The following is a 12455-nucleotide window of genomic DNA, read 5'->3' as shown; positions in this document are numbered from 1 at the left end:
TTGATAGGGATGACCTGTCAAGCGATTTGAATAACATGCAGATTAAGTAACGATGGATATTATATAATAGCATGATCAATGTTTAATAAATAATAGAATGTATACATAAAGGAAGATGGTGTTTTTTAATAGGTACACTATATGGTGGAAGTGGGCATGTGTGCTTGCACATGCATTCATAAGTTTGCATTTCTATCCTATATATAGTACCATCATTGACACCAGCCTAGTAATTTCCACACATTTTTCATACATTCATATCTTTAGTCAACGGAAAACAAATTAAGACAGTCAATTCTGCAGCTTTTTTCAACACATACATAAAAGTAAATGTCCATATATATGTATTGACAATAGCTATACTATTTTCATACTGATTTGTGGTACACTAATATATCTATGGCCAGGTACTAGAGTACATTTAGGTGGGGAAATGTATAGTCCATCATCTGCATTAGTGCTTTCTTTGGGTTCAGTCAAGGGTCACTCATACCAATAGCTAAACCAGATTTATTTTCCTGGGGGCACCTCTGTCAACAATAGTTACAGGAATCACTCTGGGAAAAGATCCCATTATAATACGTCAAATTTTTTTTATGCCTTTGGTAAATGGCAGGACTGTTTTGGGGGACAACAATGAGAAGTCAATTCCAACATTTTTGACCAGAGATATTCCCTGTACTGGTCACCTTTAGACCAGCAATGTTATGCTTGAACTCAATGAATTTGAAATAAGTCAAACATTTGCTTCATGCTCTTCCTCAGTTTAAACAATATATTTTGGATGAAACGTGTGGATTAATTGTAAGTAAGAGATATAAGAGGGAAAACCTAATCCCCCATCCAATTGTAAAGCCCCCCCCCCCACTCTATATTACCCCATCCCATCCCTACCAATCACTTATTTGACCTTTTATCAAGTTTTTCCCCAAATAATACATGTTTTCAGACTATATCAGAGGAAAATGTACTCGTGATCCACAGTACTGTAATGTCATATCACAAAAGCACACAGTCAGCATGCGGGGCCCGAGAGCAAACAGAGAGTAAGGCCCTAGCCCACTGAGAACAGTGGTGAACAGGGCCCTCTGGATGTCAGTGTAATAGACTGGCCTATGATGTGTAAATAACACACCACTTAATGGCACTCTCAAGTCTGACAATTCCCTTCTAGCACGCTGAGATAGCGTTTGAATCACAGGGGGGGATGGAGAAGGAAAGGGAGGTAGAGGAACACAGTTCTTTGGGGCAGTGTCTGTCTTCTACCGTGGTCCTGACTCCAGAGCCTCCCCTCCTCTACACCATTACTCCTGTTGACCTAAACAGACAGAAGGAAATCAGATGTGATATTATTTGCCTTTCAAATGCAGACTGTTTATCAATGAATTTGAGAAGAAAGGACAGAAATGGTTCTTTATCTTATCTTGAAATCTTGAAGAGGATCTTCTTATGAAATCTAAAATGGGCATGACAATCTTTACTTTTCAAATTGATTGTTCCTTTGAAATCTGTACAAAAGTGATTCCCCCCCCCCCCCCCCCCCCTTTTTAAATAATACCTTTCAATGACTTTGCGCACCAGCTCATCATAACTATGTTCTGATCAGGCACTGTAGCACACATAGTTAGATAAATACACTCCAGTACATATTTAGCCAATAGAGAGACAACCTATTTACACTTTGTAATTGTATTTTTTTTATTTCTTTAAAATACAGATATATATGTACAGTGCATATATATAAATGGGCTATGGACAGTCAAAGCTATATGATAAATGTTTTGTAAAGAATGAGAATAGAATGAATATTTGCTATATCAATTTAATCAATGTGATAACCTAAAGTAATTGTATCATATGCTTTTAGAGACACCCTGCACAAAACCGACGCTATTTAAAAAACATAATAATGGCATTACTTTAGTTTCAAAGAAAAACACAGATATTGCATATCGAAGTTATATACCTTCAATACTCATCATTATTCAAAAGAACAATATTAAAATCATAGAAATCACAAAAGTTGAAACTTACTACAAGGTTAAAGAGAAACATGTGCAAAAGCATAAACTCGACCAGATTAAGCAATATTACATACTGAACAAAACATGTTCATTTAGCAAATACAGTATATACATATACACATCTGTACATTTTCAGTAATTAATAATATTTTTTGAATACACGTTAGTCAATACAGATTTACAGGAAGTTGTGGTTGGTTGGTGATGGTTCTTTAAATCAAGAATAACCCAAAGACAATCTTATCCAAACTATTTTAAAATGGCTTATGTCAGCATAAACTGCTTCCTGTGACTATACTTACCACTTGTCATGGTCGTTATTTATAATTGTCTTCAATTGCGAATACTGACGATAGTAATACGATGTAATCAATTTTCATATGCATTTAATAAAGTTTCTGCACATTTTGAATGAAAGATATATGACTGATAAACACCGGTAATATGATGAGTGTACGGGTGTTAAAACAACTGGATTTGAGAAAATGGCATTTCATTCATCCACCATTTCAGACGCTCTGTTTTCATATTTTATGTTGTATGAGTATTTATATTCTTACTTACGTAATTGTTAGTGTGAATATTGTAAGAGATATTTCAGTTGTGCAGAAATGTAAGAGCTGAGTTACAGTAAGTAAGTGATAAGAATGTCTTATGAGAAAGTATGTCTCATCTTGTTGTTTATCAACCTGGCATCATCTTGAACAAATCATTAGCAATTTGCACTTTTGGGATTCCTACTAGTGTGCAATTACCTTCATAGTTTTTCAATATAAAAAAGTGTCTTTCTTAAGCTTCAAACACTGGATAGAATTGATGACAGATTTAAGCTATTGCATTGTAGTCAAGCATTGCATCGTAAATGCCTCAGCTTTTTAAGATTCAAAATGGTGAGAAAGGTGAACATTTTAACATTACTGTAATAATTTTGCTGAAACAGTTGTGGAAACAACAGTAGCTACTTGCACAGTAAATACGTTGATAACCCAGTCATTTACACAGCATAATAAAGCAGAGGTTATCATGTACATTATCTGTCAATGTCGATGCTAGCTTCTGTATTGTATATGTCATACTTTCTGCCTGCAGTAATACATGAGCTCCTTTGAAATATCAGTCATGAGCTGCCTTTGATTCGGACTCTGTTTCCGTCAGGCTCGGGACAGACATCAGTTCCTACATCAACTGACCTTGGCATCGCTTTAGAACTCGCTCCAAACCTCATTTGCTGGTGCTGAAGTTTGCGTTGCATTTGTCTGTTGTTTCGTTACGTTACCGAACTTCCACCCCTATGCCCCACAAGAGTCCCTCTTAAGAAATTACATGAGTCTAAGTTCTAGGTTGAGGTGGCATGGGAGTACAGGTTAAGGTGGGTCAGTTAGGGTGATCAAAAACAAAACAGAAGGATACTAAATATAATTTTACCTCCCCCATAATCCTAGGCTTCCAAGAATGACCTTTGATCTTGCAGCATGTGTGGTATGCTGAGCCGCCTGCTCTTGGCGTTCGCTGCTCTGATCCTGGGAAGCAATCACGGCGAGGACTGCTATCAGAAAGGCTGTTGGGAAACACTCTAAGCCTGACTCCGGAGGTGAGTGCCAAAGCAAAAAGCAAATGTGTGGGGATGGAACAAAATAGCAAAGTGCAGCCAACCACATAGAGAGCCTGATGGGCCCCAGCATATAGAATGATAAAAAGTACTGAGGAAAACGACAACACTTTTTGAGGCCTGGTGTGAGTCAATACTACTAAACGCACAACAACATCTTTAGACATCTTCTCTGGTGTTATGGAAGCAAAGGGAGATCAACATTCAACTGACCACTTTCCTAAGGTAGGAATCATTTTAGTGCACTGTCTTTGAACTTGATGTCACTGCACCCTTTTCTAACTGTATTATGACCATAACAGCGTTTTCACAGCCTTTATATGGTTTCTGTGAAATGGCAACTGAATGCTGAGTAGCCCATTACATTGGGTGACACGTAGTGAATTCTTGAACTATACTTAATCTGTTTTAGCCTGACTGTTGATGTTTCATACGCCTAGTGAACACGACAACTCTATATTTGTTTAGCAAACGAACGGCAATACTAAGCTTACTAATGACTATTCTGTCAAAATATATTTTGTATACTATGTCCAAAATGGCCTTAAGATTTTAGAAAATTCCCCCATGATTTGTCATGTGTCGTTCCTCTGGTCGAAACCCTAAGAAAATCAGCGAGTGTGCCCACACAAACTCTCTCTCAGGCCTTGGGCATAGCGAATTTCGTGCATGTGCGTTTATTTGATTGTTTAAGAGCGATTTCCGGAAACTAGGTTTTTGAGGGCCAGGAGCTGCCTTGTAACAATTAGGGGGTTAAATGGCAGCTGGCCACACAGGATGGCACAGGCTCACTGGTTTGCTGGCAGCCCCTTCCTGCTCCTCAGAGATCAGAGGTCAGGGGACTTTTCAGGAAAAGTTAATTTCTCAAGCAGCCTGAAACAGGTGGAGGCCTGGGCACCACTATTTACCCAAACTAAATGAGGAAAGTGGAAGCACTGCTGAAGAAATATAGCGTTTCACAATAAGAAAGTGGGAGTTTGGGTGGGTACACAAACTCCTGTCCAGAAGCGTACACAAAAAACAATGACATTTCGCTGACCTCTTGTGTGAAAGAGTGAGTGCAGCACTTACAAGTAAAATATGCAAGACGTGTTAAGAAATGAAAATAGAGACTGTTACTTTGCATGTTTAGAAAAGTAAAGCATACATCTAAATGCATACATGACAACACCCAAGGCATCTGATAGTTCCAGGAAGGTGTGGCCCAATGTTCGTTTGTATGATGTGTGTATTCATTCATACTGTATGTTTGCATGTTTAAACAAACATAGGCTGTCCCAGTCCGTTAGATGGAATCTAAGAGCATGTACTATACAGTATGTTTACATTATGTACCTGTATACTCACATTCTGTACACACACACACACACACACACACACACACACACACACACACACACACACACACACACACACACACACACACACACACACACACACACACACACACAGATCTAGAGATTATTCCCCAGAGGAATTAAGTTATGACAGCAAATAATAATACAAAAAGGTTAAAGGTAGGTAGAATTTCTTTGGATTGGTTAAACAGCAGGACCTTGAGTTGAACCCATCAGGAAGGGCTTAAATGTTTGGGATTGGGGATCTAAAAGGCATTTGGAGGCCCTGAATCAGTTTGAGAATTGGGTTAGATGCTTAGCCCTAAGAAGCCCTAAGCATTGGGCCTGCGAGGTAATCAAACAGAGGGGAGGTAGAGGGCCCTAGCACACCTGAAGGAAGGGCCGACAGCGTAGACAAGAGAACGCCCATGCAAGTGAGACAAACTGGTCAGTTTTCCCCCTGCCACAGATCGACAGCAGCTGGGCATGTTGGTGTTGCCCAAGGGCAAGGTCGACCAGGGGGAACAGCGGGTGGGTTGTTTTCTCTTCAGTAGTGAAAACACCGGCCATGGAGTTTCTGTATGTGCCAGCTGTGGCCGAGGGTTTTTAGTCCACAGCCTGACCCCATATTAACACTATAAAGGGAAGCCGGATTGCTAATGACCACTGGCCTCTGGCCCAACCTGAGCAAAACACCCCTTCCATACAACGCACATGCCTCTGGACGCTGGTTTCTCATATTGGAGACAGGTTGGTGATAACTTTGGGATAGAGCAACAGAGAAATTCTGAACCAGTTTTAAGTTAAAACTAGACTTAGTGATGTACAGTGGTTGCACATACTTATTTTTAGACCGTACAGTTTGCAAAGTGTGATATCCCTTCCTTGACAGCTATTTCTTTACACCTGCTTACAGTGGAGGTTAATTTGACCATTTATGAGCTATTCCATTGTAGACATGATCCTTTGCATAAACGTAGCAACACAAATTCTACAAAGAAAGTTACTGTAACAACTTTTACAAATCACCTATTCTCCAAAAAAATCTACACATATATATTTTTTTATAGACATTTGATTTAATTTCAGCCAAGTCTCAGCAGATTGGTTGGTTTTCCAATGAAGAATAGCACAGTGAAAGCTCATGCTGCAACCTGAAACCGTGAAACCATCAGAAATCACTGATGTCCTCAGGCCTAATTGGTCTGGACAGTTAACATCAAAGGAGATAGGCTTTATATGTAATCTGTTCATGCCTTTACCGCATTCTCATAGAGACAATTTTCTTTTTTATATTCAAACATTGTAATGAAGGTCATTCTCCATTAATTCACTTTGATGTAAATGCACTAAGTTTAGCATTTTAATAAGAATCTTTTACTGTACAGACCCAACACACACACACACACACACGGAAAATATGAATTTGTGGCTATGTCGAATTACTGCTACTGTAAGCAATTGGGACCATTAGAAAAACACCATAACGCATAAGAAACAAAGAATTTGACATTCATTGAAGTTACTGTATACATTTACCCAGGACATATTTAAATGATACACAATCACATTTTGCTAAGCTACCACAAGGGTGTATAGCATGTTTGTGAATGTACCATAGACTGTTAACTACCCTATGTGTTGTGTTGTAGAAATTAATTTGTTATCCCAGAAAACTACAAATCAAAAAATATATTATACTTTGCAACATGTATGCATTAATATTGTTATCAATGGATGTGGTACAAATGTACAGTTTTCCATTATCAAGAAGTATACACACAGAAGGATATTTGCTAGCTGCACAAACGATTGTTGTCTGTAACGACCCATAAACCCATAAACCCTTATGTAATCATAAGGGGAATTTTCTCTCTTATACCACATTGTTGTCACAATATGTGGGTATCAAGGCATTAGGGTGGCACTTGACTGTGGTGACCTTTGTAAATACTCTGAGGTAGCACTAAAGTTAGTCATTCGCCTCCAAATTAGAAACCATTAATCTGTACAATAGAGTCATAACCCATGTGGAAATCCCGACATAGCCGATTAATTATTGTCATTTTGCCACAGTAATCACGGAGGCGTGTGAAAAGACTGTCAATGTGTACCGCAATCTTACCGTAGGATGTTGAAAACGACTGAGTTTTACAGTAGTCTCGAAAATGACAATAGTCATTAATTGTTTGTAAATGAAAGGTTAAGGAAAAATATGATACTCATAACTTCATATGGAAAATACAAAATATACAGTGGGGCCCGAAATTATTGACACCCTTGATCAAGATGAGCAATAATGACTGTATAAAATAAATAATTCAAATACTGAGCTTATATTGTATGCTCAAAATGTTGGGAAATTACATTATTTACACTAAAACAATTTGCTTAGCGAAATAGATTTTGTTAAACAAGTATGATTTTCAAAATTATTGACACGACTAAAGATTCTTATAAATAAAGTAGTCAAAAGTTTAGCATTTGTTCCCATATTCCTAGCACGCAATGACTACATTAAGCTTGTGACTACAAACTTGCTGGATGCATTTGCAGTTCCCTTTGGTTGTGTTTAAGATTATTTTGTGTACAATAGAAATGGATGGGAAATAATGTATTGCCACTTTTATTGTAAATAACAATAGAATGTTTCTAAACACTACTAAATGAATGTGGATGCTACCATGATTATGGATAATCCTGAATGAATAGTGAATAATGATGAGTGAGAAAGTTACAGAATGTCATTTATCATACCCCAAAGACATGCTAACCTCCCCTGTTATTGGTAATGGTGAGAGGTGAGAGAAACTAACTGCAAATGCATCCAACAAGTTTGTAGAGTCACAAGCTTAATGTAGTCATTGTGTGCTAGGAATATGGGACCAAGTACTAAACTTTTGACTACTACTTCATAAGAATGTTCAGGGGTGTCAATAATTTTGACCCTAAACTATTTAAGAAAAAACAATATTATTTGTTAAACAAAATCTCTTTCACTGAGCAATTGTATTAATGTAAAATAATATAATTCTCTAATTGGTCTGCATATAATATAACAGTATTTGAAACATTTAACGTCAGTTATTATTACTCATCTTTATCAAGGGTGTCAATCATTTCAGACCCCACCGTATGGGGCGGCAAGTAGCCTAGTGGTTAGAGAGTTGGGCCAGGAACTGAAAGGTTGCTTGCTCGAATCCCCGAGCTGACAAGGTAAAAATCTGTCCTTCTGCCTCTGAACAAGGCAGTTAACCCACTGTTCCTAGGGCCGTCATTGTAAATACGAATTTGTTCTTAACTTACTTGCCTAATTAAATGAAGGTTAAAATAATTAAATGTGAACGTCTAATAGAGAGAGAGATGACTAGCTAACTCAGAAGGTTTCAGACATGTATTTCTGTAACCATCGTCCTCAGATCAACCACTGAAATGCTTTAATGAGTCATGAGCACTAATACTTGAGGATCTGATGCACTGGATGAGACAGTTTGATCCAGTTATTAGGGCAATGTAATGGAGTCTCCTAATCCAAACTCACCAAACCCTACCACCATAGGGGGCACAATAGTCAGGCAACACGTTCTTCCGACACAAAGCAGACTTTTCCACCAATATTACGGAACACTGGAAGGCTTGGGGCCTGTTCAAACAAGTCCTTCACAGTATCCCCCTTAAAATGATTTACACTACTCCCTTCTCTCTCTCTCCCCCCTTCCTTTCTCTCTCTCCAACAAATGCTGTGCTGGCAGGGCATATTCTACGCTAATTAAAGCCCAAATCTTTTATTTTAAATGAGAAATAGCATAGGGAGAGTGTTGACAATCTCAGTTGTGCTGAAGAGAAGAGGGGGAAGAGAAGAGGAGCAGAAATTAAACAGTATAAAAAATATAGAACATTATATTAAAACCATTCGCCACAATTGGTGCTAATTGGCAGATAATCCAGGGTCTCTCGGATGCCTAATGCGAGGATAACGAGGAGTGAGCCGGGTCCTTGTCCTCCAGTTCTCCAGGCTCCACCAGCCTCTGAGTCCTCCAAGCGGCAGGACCCGAGTCAGACCGTGTTGGAGGGGGAGGGATTATCCATGGCATTATTGGTGCTTTCTGTCGGAACATGACCTTGACAAGAGTTTTGACTCACCCCCTTCCCAATTTCTATCACCATGAACTTTATGAGAGACATAATTAAAAGCTTTGGAGACACATGATATGAAACACACCAAATAAAACCCAGAACTGATCGTCCAGTGGGATGGTGTTTCTACCCAAAAAATCTATCCGTGCTGGATTCCCTTTAAAAAATGGGAAATACTGGTTACAAAATGAAAATTCAGAAAAACAGCCACACTATTACACAATATAAATTCAACCTGATGATATAATTGTATGCTGTGGGAAACTATTTCAAAGCAGTTTGTCCTACATGCCATCCTGAATATCGAATCCTTTAATTGGGAGTCAATGTGGTCTTCTGAGCACACAAAGGCAACGATTGGAAAGAACTTTGGAACTAAAATAAGTTCTTAGAAGGAACCCCGTCTACACCTGTAGCCTAAGTTGAGGCAATTTTTCAGTTGTCTGGGTACACTCTTGGGGCAAGTCCTTGGTTGTGAAATTTTCCATGTTAAGAGCACGTCCTATTAAGGCACGGAAGAAAGAGATGTTTTTTCGGCACTGTGTTTGATGGAATTCCATTTGCATGAAAAAAAGGTCTGAGCAAAACTGTAACTTGTGAACTGATCAAAAGGCTAAGGACGAATGGCTCCCCTTTTGACATGAGAGGGACTCTCTTGAGGCGCCCTCGCAGCGGTAGCCTTGGAGGTTAGAAAAACCTAGCCCCTCAGACTGCTCTCTGGACAACAGTTGAGCCTGCTCTCCAGCAGAGTGGTCTCACTCTCACTGCATATCGGTGTCCTCAACAACCTTCATTGAAATTCTATAAGACGGCTTTTTTGTGTTTCTGTGTGTGTGTGTGTGTGTGTGGTGTGTGTGTGTGTGTGTGTGTGTGTGTGTGTGTGGTGTGTGTGTGTGTGTGTGTGTGTGTGTGTGTGTGTGTGTGTGTGTGTGTGTGTGTGTGTGTGTGTGTGTGTGTGCGTGTGCATGTGCATGTGTGTGTGTGTGCATGCGTGTGTATGTACTGTATATGCGTTTGTTGTGTTTTAGAAAGACAATGTGAGCTAAAGCAAATACAGAAACAATATAATTGTATTCAAAGTTTATTTTGTATGATCTGTCTAGTAGTGCATCAGTCAAACAGACCTTTCCAGAGTAAAATGGAAATTGTAAACACCCTACTGTGAGTTTTCATAATTCATGTTTATTTTAAAGGCCCTATGCAGCTGTTTTATATCAATATCAAATCATTTCTGGGTAACAATTAAGTGCCTTACTGTAATAGATTTCCATAAAAATGGCCAAATGTAGCTTTTAGGAAAATATATATTTCTCAAACAAAACTGTTGCTAGGACTTTCCTGGGCGTGGTCTGAGTGGCTAGGGGGAACTGAAAACAAGCTGTTATTGGTCGAGAGGTTTGGAACACTCTTTGTTATTGGTCTATTAACCAATTTACTGCATGGTGATGTCATAAACCTCTGCCCATGTAAACCTGCCGATTAGAATGTCCTGTGAGGATTGTATTGTCAACCACCAACTAGAAGGAAATAACATTGATCACATTTTCCAAAAATTGTACAGTGTTCATTTCATCAGCTGTTGTACAACTTGTTATAAAACACAAAAATTAATATTTTGACTACACTGGGCCTTTAACATGTATTAATATACCTTTTTTTCAACTTTTTTTTAATGACCATTTATTATTTTGAAAAGACATCAGTATTTTATAACAAAACTTAATGCAAGTGTTCTGCCAAATCATATTGTTGATACAAATGCAAAACAATCCAAAAGTTTGACATCCTAAACACGTTCATCTCCTAAACGGTAACACGTCATTGATTTTTCCTTTTCATCAACAATTACATGCGGAGGATGACAATTAGAAACATTTCAAAATTACTTATTTTCCTTTTGGGTTAAGTCAAAAGACCATTTTAATGAACATCGCAAGGCACAGCAGTAATTTAATGTTTTGTAACACAAGGAAGTATATACCTGGAAATGAAAATAAATAACCTAATGTGGGTCCTGCAGGTCATGCACACATCTCTGGTTAAATGTATATTTCCCAAATCCTCTCCTGCAAACATCTTCAAAGTGGAAAGTGTGCGATAAGAAACTGAGGCATATGTTATTCTTTCCAGACTGTGTTTTGACTACACTTGTTTTGGTGGCCGAGAGGGTTGTGAAGCTCTTTAGCTTTTAGGGGGCTGGAATAGGGTCTAGGTCTACAGACTTTGTGGACACAGCACAGCGGTCCACTGTGCAGCTAAGTGCACAGAACTCCAAATTGTTGGGTGGGGGTGGGATAGCCCGAGCTATTCACACACGGTCGATAGGGCAGAGGCCCTCTCTCTCTCTCTCTGGCTCAGCTGGTTTCACTTAGAGAACACGGAGAGAGGGGGGTCATTGGGTCACACCATGGCCTCATCAAATTAGCTTCAACCGAGTGAGGTGTTTAGCACAAGTTAAAACAAGTAATCTGAAGGGTATTAAATGCAAATGCGACGACCATATGCCCACTTCAAACACGGACAGCTCCCATCCTCCCCAACACCTCCCCATTCTTCTTTCCCTCGCAGATTTTCACAGCAGAACCGTTCACGTTTCACAAAGTAGGGGCTGTTAAGATGACAATGGGTTTCTGTCATGCTGACCAGGTGTGAGACATTTCGACCACTGGTGAAGTCAAAAGCTGTTTGATAACTGTTAAAAGAACATTTTACTATGAAATGTGCTGAACCTAAATCATTCTTGGTCTCTGAGAATAGATATCTCTTACATGTTCTGAACATACATATCTCTTTTCAAACGGACCTTCAACTCGAACCGGGTGAGTATGGAAATAGAGGTGGGATGCGGAGAAAGGTTGTCCTGTAACTAAAAAAAATATATATAATGTTTGAGCTATATTTTTGCTGAACTAACATATATGCTACACCATGTGGCCCTGTTAGTGGGAGTAAGGCCTGATCAGGTTCTGAAGATTATGGGCAAAGACTGTTTGTGCTCCCTCAGGCTGTGGCCCAGCTAGGAACATATGGCAGCTCCTATGTGCTAATAAGCACCTGTGGAGATGGAGCAGAGAAAACCCCACTGGGCTCTGCAGCTATGCCACCTGCACAGACCTCTGCAGTGGCTCTGACTCACATTCACTCAGCCTGGGTTCAGCACAGAGCTGGAGACTGTCTGACAACACCAATACATGGTTAAATGACTCCTGGTAACATGTATATCAACACAAAGATAAATGCAAATATCTCTTTTTGGATTTTTTTTGTTGTTGCCCTTTTTCTCCCCAATTCCATGGTATCCAATTGGTAATTACAGTCTTGTCCCATCGCTGCAACTTCCGTACGGAC

The sequence above is a fragment of the Oncorhynchus kisutch genome, linkage group LG11 (genome assembly GCF_002021735.2).
Source record: "Oncorhynchus kisutch isolate 150728-3 linkage group LG11, Okis_V2, whole genome shotgun sequence".
In the NCBI taxonomy this organism is placed as follows: Eukaryota; Metazoa; Chordata; class Actinopteri; order Salmoniformes; family Salmonidae; genus Oncorhynchus; species Oncorhynchus kisutch.
The sequence above is the reverse complement of the archived record's forward strand: the minus strand, read 5'-3'. Positions refer to the sequence as shown.